Below are 12,823 nucleotides of genomic sequence, written 5' to 3' on the forward strand. Positions count from 1 at the left end.
GTAGAAGGAAGCACATCACCTAAGAATCCAATGCTCAGAAACAGTCACACTTACTTTTTTTTATAGTGTACTTCCTTCTCAACTTTTGGCTCTGTGCATTTTCTGTAATAACTATGAGTATGTTGTATATACATAGATGCATAATCAGATTTTTTTCAAAGTAATTTCCAGTTTTTATTTTTACTGAAGTAATACATAACACTGTAAAATACTGAAAATAAAAAGGTGAAAACTATCATGAATATGTTCACTTCTTAAAGTTTGCCATTTTTATTATGTTGGTTGTGTATTATTGATGTTTTTATATCCCTGTATCTTTCATAACTGAAAATACACACTTTATATTTATTTTTAGAGTATTATTACATGAAAATATGAAATCCTAGATAAAAGGTTATAAAATACTGTTGTCATGGGTAATTCATTAAACAGTTCTAATTTTAAAGTTGGTAAATGATCAAAACACAATTTTGGATGTAGAAACATTTTCTTAATCTCAAAGTCAATGACTTTAGCTTATGTTATCGTTTTTCTGACTTTATTGAAAATTTCATTAGCAAATTATCACACATATTCCTGGAAGGCACTTAATTTTTAAATAGATTTACCTACAGAATTGGCTGAAATACTAAAATAAGTGAAAAAGATGCATGCTCACTCTATCTGTTCCTTTTCTGTTTTTAGTTTTTGTTTTGTTTTGTTTTGTTTTGTTTTGTTTTTTTGGTTTTGTTTTTGTTGTTCACTGTATCTGTTCCCGACATAGAAATAGTCATAATAAAATTTCATCAAGATTGAAGTTTTTTAAAATGTAGATAGCTGTGCCTATTTGGCACTGGGAGTATCTTTGGGTCTCTATACATTCACATTCCTTGAAATCTACGGTAGGCACAGTCGGAAAATGTATCTTTTAAACACCTGGAAAACTTCTATGTGAACCTTTACATCAGGGAGACAGGTTGCTTTTAAACTGTTGTTGTCACATATTAGGTCAAACTTGCAAAATTTCCATACATTTTAATTTTACATTTCACAGATTACAACAGCACAACAAATAAGTAACATAGTCACTAGCTCATTTTTCAGCTTGATTTGTAGCATTTGATTTTTCTGTAATTATTTTTTAGTTCAGACAAATTATATTTATTTTCTTCAAAAATCATTTTTATTCTTATATCCATAAGAAATTTCACATATTTATATAACATTATGACATGGTGAGATAAGTCATGCTTTAGATATCTGAACTAAATGTAGATTTTAATAGTAAATTTTATATTTTGCTTAGAATGTTTTTATAACAAGCATATAAATAAAGACTTCTGTCAAAGAAATAAGGTCCAGATTATACTCGGTGTGTACTCTGATGAATTTAGATTCCCCAAGGGCCCATCATTTTACTCATATTTGACTATGTAATATGATATGGAATTATCCTAGAATTTCAAATGGGATGCTTGGGAAATTGGCAACCACTTAGCTCAGATTCCATAGATTCTGAGCTATATTTTAAAGACTATTAATACCCTAGTTACTTGGGTTTATGGTATATTAAGTTTTAATTTACTTAAAAGTAAAACAATAAGAAAGTGAAACATTAATTACAAAAGAGCTAAATTGTATTTGTATTCATTTTCTATCACTTTAAGGCCAAAAGAATCTTTCAGGGGGAAAATATTCAAATTACCATAAGCTTACATATTTTGTTTATAGCTATAAATTAAATATCAACTACAAGCAAACTGCATTTTAAACATTAATTAAAAATTACAGACTTACAGTGGATGGCAGAAAGGGCTTCAGGTTAATTTAGCTGTTTTAATTCAATCTGACTGACTTAATTATACGGCCATACTTGGTTGAAAGAGAAATACTTTTTCTTTCTTTTGATTAATTTAAAATATATGAAACTTCACTATTCTTTCCAGAAATAATGGCACAACTCACAGTAGATTTTAAACATTACTGACATGTACGTAAAGGTGCAGAATGATGACCTAATTTTTTGCTAAATTCCACCATGTATTCATTTCACTTATATTTATAAGCAATTTTCTGCAGGCTATTTGTGGCCCAGAGAAAGTTTGTTGTGCTAAGGCATAATCAATAAATAGCAATGTTTGTATCCCTATACATTTTTTCAAATTTGTACAAAATTTTGGTCATGTTCATTTCTGTTCTGTTGGCCACACTGAGAGGCTCTAGGCAAAAACCTATTTTATCTTAGGCTGGACTCTCTCCATAGAATGACCAAGCATTTTAGGTTGCTTATTCCCATCTTTCCTTACTTTTCCAAAAGCCAAGTTTCATTACTCTGCCCACCAATGATACTTTTTTATAACTTGTCTCAGAGACAAAAGTATTCAAGATAGCCTAGGCTGGCCCATGCTTATTTATTAATTATGTGTTTCACCAAGGGATTATTTTATTATGTTCATTATTATTGATAATTTTTCTGGTTCAGAGCAGAGGTCAGTGGGAAAAATACCTGAAATTTGGTAGTGTTAATCTACACTCCAAACTCCACCACAGACAGCTGTTTAGGCTCTCCAGTTTAGACAGCCACACTGGAATCAGATCAATTTTAGCTTTTAATGAATATCACATCTTCATGACACCCAACAAGGCACTCCACACTTGTAATCAAGACTTGCATGCAGTGAACTTTGGTCACCTGGATCACCATCTATTAGAGTAACTAGGTTTATAGAGCCTTAAAGATGGAAGAAAGTTTAAAAATTTCTTCTCATAGGGGAAAACTTAAAGACTCCTAAATTTTACCATAGTGAATGTTCTTAAGCCATGTAGCTTGTTAGTGGCAGACAGGAATAAAAACTTTGCTTAGTTGACACTGAGGCCAAGGAACCAAGGACGTCAGCAATTTTAAAAAATGATATTCATATATAAGGATTTAATAACAATCACAGAGGTTGATTCCGTCTTTCTTACATGAATGTCTCTAATCAAATGACTTTAACTACATTCTCCTTCCTCAGCTTTGACATATCCGTAAGTTATTTACTCATCAGAGAAACCCTGCCATGAATCCAATGAGAAGTACCATTAATTCATACTACACATCCCTCTCTCTTTCACACCCATTGTCATTATCCTCCTACAACATTTATACTAATTCTAATTGATGGATTCCATCAGCAAATTAAAAAACAATACTCTCTAGACTTCAGTGATGAAAAACATACAGAGTAAAACAATATGTTCTTCGGAAATGCAGCACTTTGTTATCTTTATGGTGCAGAGTGAAAGACAAATTAAGGGAAGAATGCTGTGCAAGCCTTTTTTATTGCTTTTATGATAATAAGATAGCCTTTATTTGTTTGATTGGGTGATGCAAATACATTGTTCTACTATAATTTATTGATTTGGTTAAAAATCAGTGGATGCCTGATTGAAAACTTACAGGTGTTTCCTTCTGATAGTTTACATTAGCAATTTAAATTGCATTTATAAGCTTAAATGGTTCATGAACAACTACTTGGTTCACTTCTCTAAAGAATACCCTACATTTCATGGAGTAATTTTTTATTAGCACTAAGTTGTAATTCATACAATAATCTTTTTTTGATAAGGAAGTAGGTGACATTTATTGTGGAGAAAGTTAGAATGAGAAACTGAGTGCAAGGTAATATTTATCAGAGGTAAGGGAGAAATTACAATATTTTTATACGCTCTTAAAGTCTGAAATTAAAACCAAATCTTTCCATTGTGACAATTAGAGTGTAACTAAAAGCACTCTCCATTTTTATATAAGCTTCCCTTTGTGGTGCCTCTTTGTCTAAAATTCAGATTTGAGGTGTAAATTCAGCAGAACTACTCAAGAAACCCATGTATAAAAATGATTCACTGCAAAAAGAAAAAGATATCCAAGTGTTCCCAAATATTCAGTGTCAGAAGCCTGAGGTAATATTGGATTGTAAAGCAACTTCCACTCTTCCTGAACCAAACTGCCATAGTGATTTTTTACTGAAACCATCCTTAATCTGTCTCTATAATCCTTCACTAACACTGGAGATAATCCTACCGCATGCTGCAAAGTGTGTCTCATGCTTGTTTCAAATCCTGGTATTGGCTGGAAAGCACCACTGTAAGACTAAAAGACATATTTTAAAATTTTATGTTGTTATCCTGAGTTCAGTATACATGAGTTATCACTAATAATCTTCTCATTAATTGTGGAGAATAATGATGCATAAACAATGTTGAGAAAATAATCTCATTTAAAGAAATCTGTATCTTTCTTTTGAGGTGATTTAACCAATAATAGTAGAAATTTTCTTCCCAAGACAATTTAAAATAGTCCTCATCCCTTTACTCCCTAGTTATTTTTTTGACAGTATATTTGCCTCATTTGGATTGAGTTTGTTTCTCGATTGAACCCTGCATCCTCTTTCTAGCCATAGATTTTCTGCTTGAAAAAATAAGTTGAGGGTATTAAATAGTAATCCTCAAATTTTTCTCCATTTTTATGTAAGATATCTAAGTACATTTTAACTTGAATGGCAAGATTCTACAGCTACTGATAAAACCTGTAAATATGTATTGGAGTGGGCAAGGAGTAGAAAAGTGTTTTAAATTTTTGCCTATCTTTGCTTATATAGAGAAGTATGAATAATCACTATAGGTGAGTTTATAATTTATTTATGCATGGAAAATGGTGATATTTCTTAGTCTTGATTCTTGTCAAATTTCTCAGTTTTCATCTGCCATATTCATTATGGAGCTTTGAGAACAGAAGCATTCCTCTCTTACTTAATATGTGACCACCAAATCTCACTTCATGATGTATGTTTCTGGGAAATATTTCACAGTAAAAAATCAACCTGAACATTACATTCCATTAAAGATCTAGATTAAAAGAGATTTTTCAGACATGTTTCAGGTTCACATTCAAAGGAATGGCAGAATATGATAATGATATTTTTCTGGATTCTAGATCATCAGAAAACCATTCACACTATCTTTCTTGATTATCTTCATTTAGATTATTTACATCTCAAATGAGACTTTATTTCTCTTATCTTTCTTCTTATCCTTCTTGAAGGTCTAGTATATTAAAACTCACTAATTTATTGGCAGTACTTTCACAAAGGAAAAAAGATAGCCTGAGGGGATGAAAACTCCTGGCAACAAAATATGGAGGTCTGTAGTTTTAATTTCTAAGCCTATGACTAATTGTTTATAATTTATACTCATAGGGTACAGATCTGGTGTTTATTTCTCTAAATAAGTTCCCATGAAGTGTCATGTCGTAGCAGAACAGAGTGACATAAAACTTCAAACTATTTTGAAGATAATCAAAGCAAAAATGCAAACAAGACAAAACAAAGAGCACATATCTTCATTCCTGATTTAGCCCAGCATTGCAAATAGTAGAGCGGTTCTTGTCTTTTTTGTTTCTAAATGATTTTTTTAGTGGTCACAAATAGCCTAGAATAAAAAGTTAGGTGGGTTACAATCCAATAAACTGGGAAACAGAACTGATGTAGCTTTAACTATCAACTTCCATCAATCAGTGACTTAAACCTCCTCATAAGGAAATAGAGTGCTTTCAGTTTCAACAGTATTATGGACCTGGGACTCTCAAGCTTTATGTAATACATACTAAACTTACAACTAGGTAGTCTTTGTTCCAAGTTGGTTGCAATATAGAAAACTAATTTTTTTTTAATCAAGGAGATTTAAAAAATAGTCAAAGGTCTACCATTAACAACCTAAGTCTGAAACAGTTTATAACTGAGAGGATTACCAGCAGCCATTCAAGAAATTTTAGAGAAAGCCAATGGATTGCTAATTCAGAGCACAGAAGTGATTTTTTGATAAAAATATCACAAGGTCATAGGGGGCTTTAAAGCTTCCAGTCACCCTGCAAGGAGCCACAGGCAATGAAACTGCAGCTGGAGTGTATCAAAGGGTAAAACAGCAGAACTCAGAGGTCTAGGAGGAGAAAAGTTAGTAGTTTCAGGTTACAAGAGAGATAAGAACTACAAAAGCTTCCGTTTAATTTTAGTAATACTATATTAATATTTTATGAAGGATCTTTGGAACTTTTTTTTCCCTTTTTTTAAAGAGCCCAACAAGTAATGGCCTTTCCCTACCTCTTTCATCTTGGAATTCCATGATCATTCGTGATCCATCATGACACCAAGCACCTTTTTTTTTCTTGGAATTATGCAGCAGGTCAGACAAATTTTCAGGCAGAAATCTGTCTCTTCTCAGCTCCCTTTCTGAGATAAGCCCAACAGTAAGATATGGATGTAGCCTTACACCCCATCCCCATCAGTCAACCTAAGGGAAGCATCACTAAGAGACATAACAAAGGCCATGGCACCAGGCTTTTTCAATGCCCTTCCACTGGTGCCATTCCCCACGCACATTCAGGGCATCATTTATATTTATACAAAACCATGTAAGGAATAATAAAAGAAGGATTCCAAAGCATACATTAAGTATTAATCCTTTTGAAACACATTCTTAATATAATTGGAGGTCTTTAGACATTATTTCTTTAAATGATGGGATGTTTAAACTGGATGCTATACATACCAGCATAATTTGTGGCTGGCTAATTGTTTCTGTATTTTAGTTGTTAAATATGTAAATAATAACTGAGAAATTCAAATTTATATATAACATTTGGTTTACTCATATTCCAAAATGAACTGGTTTTACATTAGCTTCATATACAAAGCAAAGGTATATTAAAGAAGTCACATATAAAATAAATTGGAGGTCTCATTTGTCCTATATAGGTCAGGGGGAAGATATTTAGTACAAATACTAGTGATAAGGTATTGATATTAGCTTAATATAGACATGAGAATGAATAAGTATGGCAGTTTAGAAATAAAAATAGAAAAACTTTGTTTAAAAAAACACTGCATACAGTATTTGTATCAACTTTATTTGCAATAGACAAAACTTGAAATAATTCATGTCTTTCAGTGGATGAATAACTGTTGTAGATCCATACCAAGGAGTAATAGTAATACTAGGAGGAGGAGGAGAAGAAGAAGAAGAAACAACTATCGATACAGTCAGCAACCTGGTTGAATTTCCAGAGAATTATGCCAAGTGAAAAAGCTAAAGCTAACCATTACATACTATGTGATTAAATTTATATGGCATTCTTAAAATGACAAAATTTTAAAAACAGGAATCAGGTTAGTCACTGCCAGAAGTTTTAGGAGGTATGGTGGAGAGAAGGAAGTAGGTGTGGTTTAAAATTACAACATGAGGGATCCCTGTTCCAATAGAAATATTATTTACCTTCAGTGTCAATATTATGGCTGTGATATTACACTGTAGCTTTGCAATATGTAACCACTGGGGGAAACTGGGTAAAGACCAGTTTCTCTGCATAAAATCTCTGGGATTTTTCTGTATTACTTCTTTACTGCAAGTGAATTTACAGTCATCTCAAAATAGAAAGCTTAATCAAAAACAATTTTTTAAATTGTGATAGTTAATTTTATGTGTCAACTTGACTGGGCCTCAGAGTGTTCAGACATTTAACCAAACATTATTCTGGGTGTGTCTTTGAGGCTGTTGCTGGATAAGATTAATATCTGAATTCATAGGCTAAATAAAGCAGATTTCACAACCTAAATAGATGAGCCTCATCCAAACAACTGAACACCTGAATAGAACAAGAAGACTGAGCAGGAGGGAATTCCTCCTGCTTGAGGGTGTGAGCTGGACACTGGTCTTTTCTGGCTTGGACTAGAACTATGTCGCTGGCACTCCTGGTTCTCAGGCCTTTGGATAGACTGGAAATACACATCGACTCTTAGGTCTCCAGTTCACTGACTGCAGGTCTTGGGACTTCTCAGCCCCCATACTTGTGTGAGCTAATCTCTTATTATATATAATAGTGGTTCCATTTCTCTGGATAACCCTGACTGGACTAATATAAAAAATATTAGGGGATTATTTCAAATAATAATTCAGATGTGGAAAGGAATTTTGCATATCATTTTTTTTTAACATTGACATAGAAGAGAGAAATTAAAACATTCTCTTCAGTTTATCATCACTGTGCATACATGTTTTTGTGTGTGTGTGTGTGTGTGTGTGTGTGTGTGTGTTTGTGTAAAGCCCAGTAACAGATGCAGGTGTGTGGAAGAAGAGGCAGATAACAAGAAGTGGATTTCAACTAATAAAACACATACCCAAAGAAACTTAAAATACAAAGAGGACAGTTGATCCTTCTTAAGTGAATGCCTGTGTTCATTACCTATTCAGATCAGCATGTGGTAATTTTTATTTGTCAGTGGAAATCAAACAACTTCCTCCACTTAAAAAAGGTAGATTATTTTGGGTCATCAGTATAATTCAAGTGGTATTCTATTTTAGAAAAGTCATTTCTTTTTAAAGATGTTTTTAATATTCATGATTTGAACACTTTAATTATGGTTGATATTAAATAAAAAGAATGAGAGCACATCTTGACTTGCAAAGTTTGTAGTTCACTAAGAATTCATTAGCTCACACTAAATATTTTGGAAGTCAATCTTTAGTTTCTTTAAATTTAAGAAAAGCCTGTTTAACTATACATGAACTTAATTATAAAACTTTTTGAAGTTTTTTTAGTAAGTCAAAACTGTAGACTACAGCTCTATCAAATCATAAGTTACCAAACTCAGGTTTTCTTGAAATATACTACTTGAAGATAAAAGGGGTTTCAATGCCAGGGAGATTCTGATTCAAATCATGTACTCCTACCTACTATGGTCACTATAATAACAGTAACATAAAATAACTAGTATTCACTTTGAATGTCTATTGGATGCCAGATAATTGATATATAGCATCTTATTTTATCCTTGTAACAGTTAAGAGATAAAGATATAGCTGGTTGCATTTTATAGATATAGGATCAGGCTCAAACTTGTTGTAAGGCCTTGGACAATTACCTAAATTTTCTTAGTTTTAGTCTTCTCATTAATGAAACCAGGAAAATTATACCTATGTCACTGTGTTATGAATTTTAAGCAAGGTAATATATGTAATACATCAAACTCAAAGCTGTGAATCTAAGAGTCACTAAATAATGTGGTTGCCCTTCAGTTTTAATTAAAATAATGTTCAGGTTCACTTCATATATAGAAATGTCAGGATCAACAGGATAAAAGTCAGAGTATCCAAGAGGTGGCTAATCAGGGTAGAGTGTTAGATACAGATTATAGGCTGAGTGTCAGATTACTTAAGTCAGTCAACTTCAGATGCACCAATATGTCCTCTTTAAAGAAAAGAAAAGATGTATGAAGAAATAAGCTGTGCATTCAGGACTTCGTTTTTCAAGAGCAGAAAGTTTGTTTCTTATGTTACACCATCTGTAAGAAGTGGTTGACAAGAAATGGCATTATGCCTTGCACATTTATCATATTAAAAACAAAGTTAAAGTCTTGGATTCTTATTAAGATAAAACAAAAATGGTAAGCCTCCCAAGATTCAAATCAAAAGACTTTTCATGCTTTAACATTCAGAGCAGCACTAAATGACTCCCCTGGGCTCACTGCTAATTTTAAAGCTATTAGACAAAAGGGCTGGATTTCAAGGGAGGTATGGTACTGAATTCATTCTTTTTCCTTTCCAGAGGGAAACCCATGAGGCTTCAAGATTTGAAGTCAGTCAGCTCCACAGACCATGACAAGACTTGAATCTTCCTGATAAATACAAAAAACACATTAAGAAGCTGTTTGATGGGGCTATGTAGGGAATGGCTTTGAGTGAATCTTTGATCATCTAAGACATCTAATTCCTAAACAAACAAACAAAATCTCTTATTTATCTCAGTGTTTTGAAATATTTTAATTTAAAAAGATAGCTTAGGAACATTGTGCAAGATATTTTCAAATTCATTAGCTGGATCGCTAATCACGGATATTCTACATGGCAATATACATTGTCTAATGATAATATGCAATTTTTATATCATTATTTTTCCATAGATTGGACAGTGTGTAACTTTTTTATCTTAACACATAACTTAAATGACTCTTCTATCTGTAATCTTATATATTATTGCTTACATAATCACACATGATGCATTACAGGTGAAGTGACACTCATTCCACACTTGGCTTTAAATTATTATTGATGCTATAGAAGTCACTGTAATTTGAAATGTAAATTAGTATCAGGGGGATTTTCTATCTGAAAATAATCAATGAGGGTTTTTATTACTTATAATAATTAATTTGTATGTTTTTCAAAGTACAATTATTTCAACTAAAATAAAATGGCAAAAAAAGTGGTTTTAATCATATAATGAAGTAAAGAAATGAGTCTGTGATTTTAGTAATGTATGCTAATAAAAATCAAAATTATTTTGTGATACCCACTGTGGCTTGCCTCCCTAGAGATTTCAGGTAATAGTGTTTTTCCATTAAATTTGTATTGGAGATTTTCACAGTGGCAAGATATAAGTTAATGTGAATTACTGTCTTTGTCACTGAAGATTCTATTTGCTTCTAAAATATGTAGGCATACCGAATAGACTGATCATGACAAACGTGGCTGAGCAATGGCCAAAAAACAGTAGTAAAAAAAGACCCTTGCACACAGAAACAAAACGAAAATAGAACCGAAGCAAAACTAAAAAAGAAAGAAACATTAGCATTAGGATAATTACTGGGCACTTCCTCCTGGGTAGCCATTGCCTTTATAAGGCCATCACCGTGTTACTGGCTCCATTATCTTTAACTTTCCATAGCAGTGATTCATTCATATTCCCTGTTTCATTCTGAGATGGGTGGCATGAATCAGAGAGATGCCTTGAAGTGTGATTAGAAAAGCCTTTGTCCACGAACATCGTTACAAGTTCCTTGAGGGACTGAACTCATGTCCTTAGTCTCCCTAATATTAGGCTCCAAAGAACCTTGATAACTGGCCAAATATTACCATCCTACAGAGTTAATTAAGCTATTATTTCCTATAAGATCTTACAAAGACTCTACAGCTTCATATGCCCTCAAAGCCCTCCGAATTTAACAAACTTTAAGAATATTACATGCACTAAAATTCTCCTTTAATTCTGACAAGTGATAAACTTTATTCTAGACTTTGGCCAGGTAAAAGGCAGTCAGATCACCATCAGAATTTTTTTTTAAGACAAAAATACTTCTTATGCTAGGCAAACTTTCCTTAGTGCACTTTATTTACTTCACTTCAAAATAAGAAATTTAGAAGTTATTATTTCCTAATAACTTTGGTAATATTCTCTTTCATTTTCTTTTCTTCTTTGTCTTTCAGCAGATACTTCGGGACCACCCTAACTACTGTAAATGCTAAAAGCTATAAATGTGTTTGTGATCTCCAAGTACTATTTCTTTATTTTATTATTTTTTTATCCTACTTTTTTTCCCTATTTGTTTCCCTCTTCCTCCTCCTTCTTCCACTTCTTTTAAGGAACAACATGATTTTACCATGGAAAGTAACCTCATGCTTTTTTTCTTATAAAATGTCTACATGTTTATTTCATTACTGCATTTATACCTGTAGTCCAAGCAAGAAATTCAGACTAAGGTTTTATTTTCAACTGTCCTTTTGCTAGACCAGATTTGTCTTTATCATCTCAAAAGATTTTAAATCTTTACTCATCCTCTCTTTCCTTTTATAGCAGAGGTAACATTCATATCTCATATTTATATGGTAGATCTTAACCCTTTAACTGAATTAATTATTGTCTCGGCTTCTTTTAAATCTCAGTCAACTATTTTTATCTCTACTGCTGATATTTTCTTCAACCTGTATTTTTAAGCTACATTAACATCAGGGTCTTGGTCCAACTCTGATTTTCTCAAAGGTAGTTTCTTCTGTCTCAAATGGAAAGTTTCTAACTGCCTTACCTAGTCCCTATATAGTTCTATTGTAGGATTCTAGTTGTAGGCAGGAAGTTTTCAACAAATCCCCCATAAAACATCAAAGTACAAGATTATTCTGGATTAACATGCCCAGCTCATCCATGTGGAAAATCTTAGGTCTTCTCTATACTTTGATCAAGACCCCTATCATCAGCCAAAATGGGAGGTACTAATAATTTCTGACCTTATCTTGTATTTTAATGGATAGGTGCTTTATCTCTCTGGGGTGGTTGATGGTGACTAAAATTAAATAAAGATCTTAGGGTATTTTCTACTAATCTATTCTCCTTAATAAAATAAAAATCTTGGTATTATTATAAGAGGATTTTATATTTACATTTGTTCACATTTTTTTCTGATGCATGGACATTTCAAAACAATATCATCATCATCAACATCTATAAATTTTAAATTGCCTCGAGATAAAAAGCTGAATAAACAAGGATGCTGACACTTTTCAAGAAACTATTTGATTAAATTAAGCCACAATCAAAACTAGTTTTCAGGTTCATTTTGTCAAACAATAATCAGTATCAAGGCTGCAAAAAAACTGGGGGTCTTAGGAACTGCCATTTGGGAGATACAAATTCAAGTAAAACTGAAGAAGCGTTTTGGGGAAAAGATCAGGGGCTTATAAAAGCAAATTCACAGGGTTCTTAAAGTTGGCAAGAATTACGATTGCAAGAAAGGAAATATTTGTCCTTAAGGGATTGGCAGTCACAAATTATTTTAGAGTAAGGTTATAATAAGTAATTTGAGTTTCTAGAACACTGGGCAGGTGTTCTGGGTGCCTGAGGTTAGACGATAAGTGGTCAAAGGGTCAAATTCCATCTAGGCTGATAAATGTTTAAGTCCCACTTTCTCTGTGGCCTCTCAGCTCCGTTTCAGAGAGCTCTCTTAGCAATATCAACTTCATTTTTATTTTTCTTCCATAATTTTTA

This window comes from Vicugna pacos, chromosome 2, assembly GCF_048564905.1.
Source record: "Vicugna pacos chromosome 2, VicPac4, whole genome shotgun sequence".
Classification (NCBI taxonomy): domain Eukaryota; kingdom Metazoa; phylum Chordata; class Mammalia; order Artiodactyla; family Camelidae; genus Vicugna; species Vicugna pacos.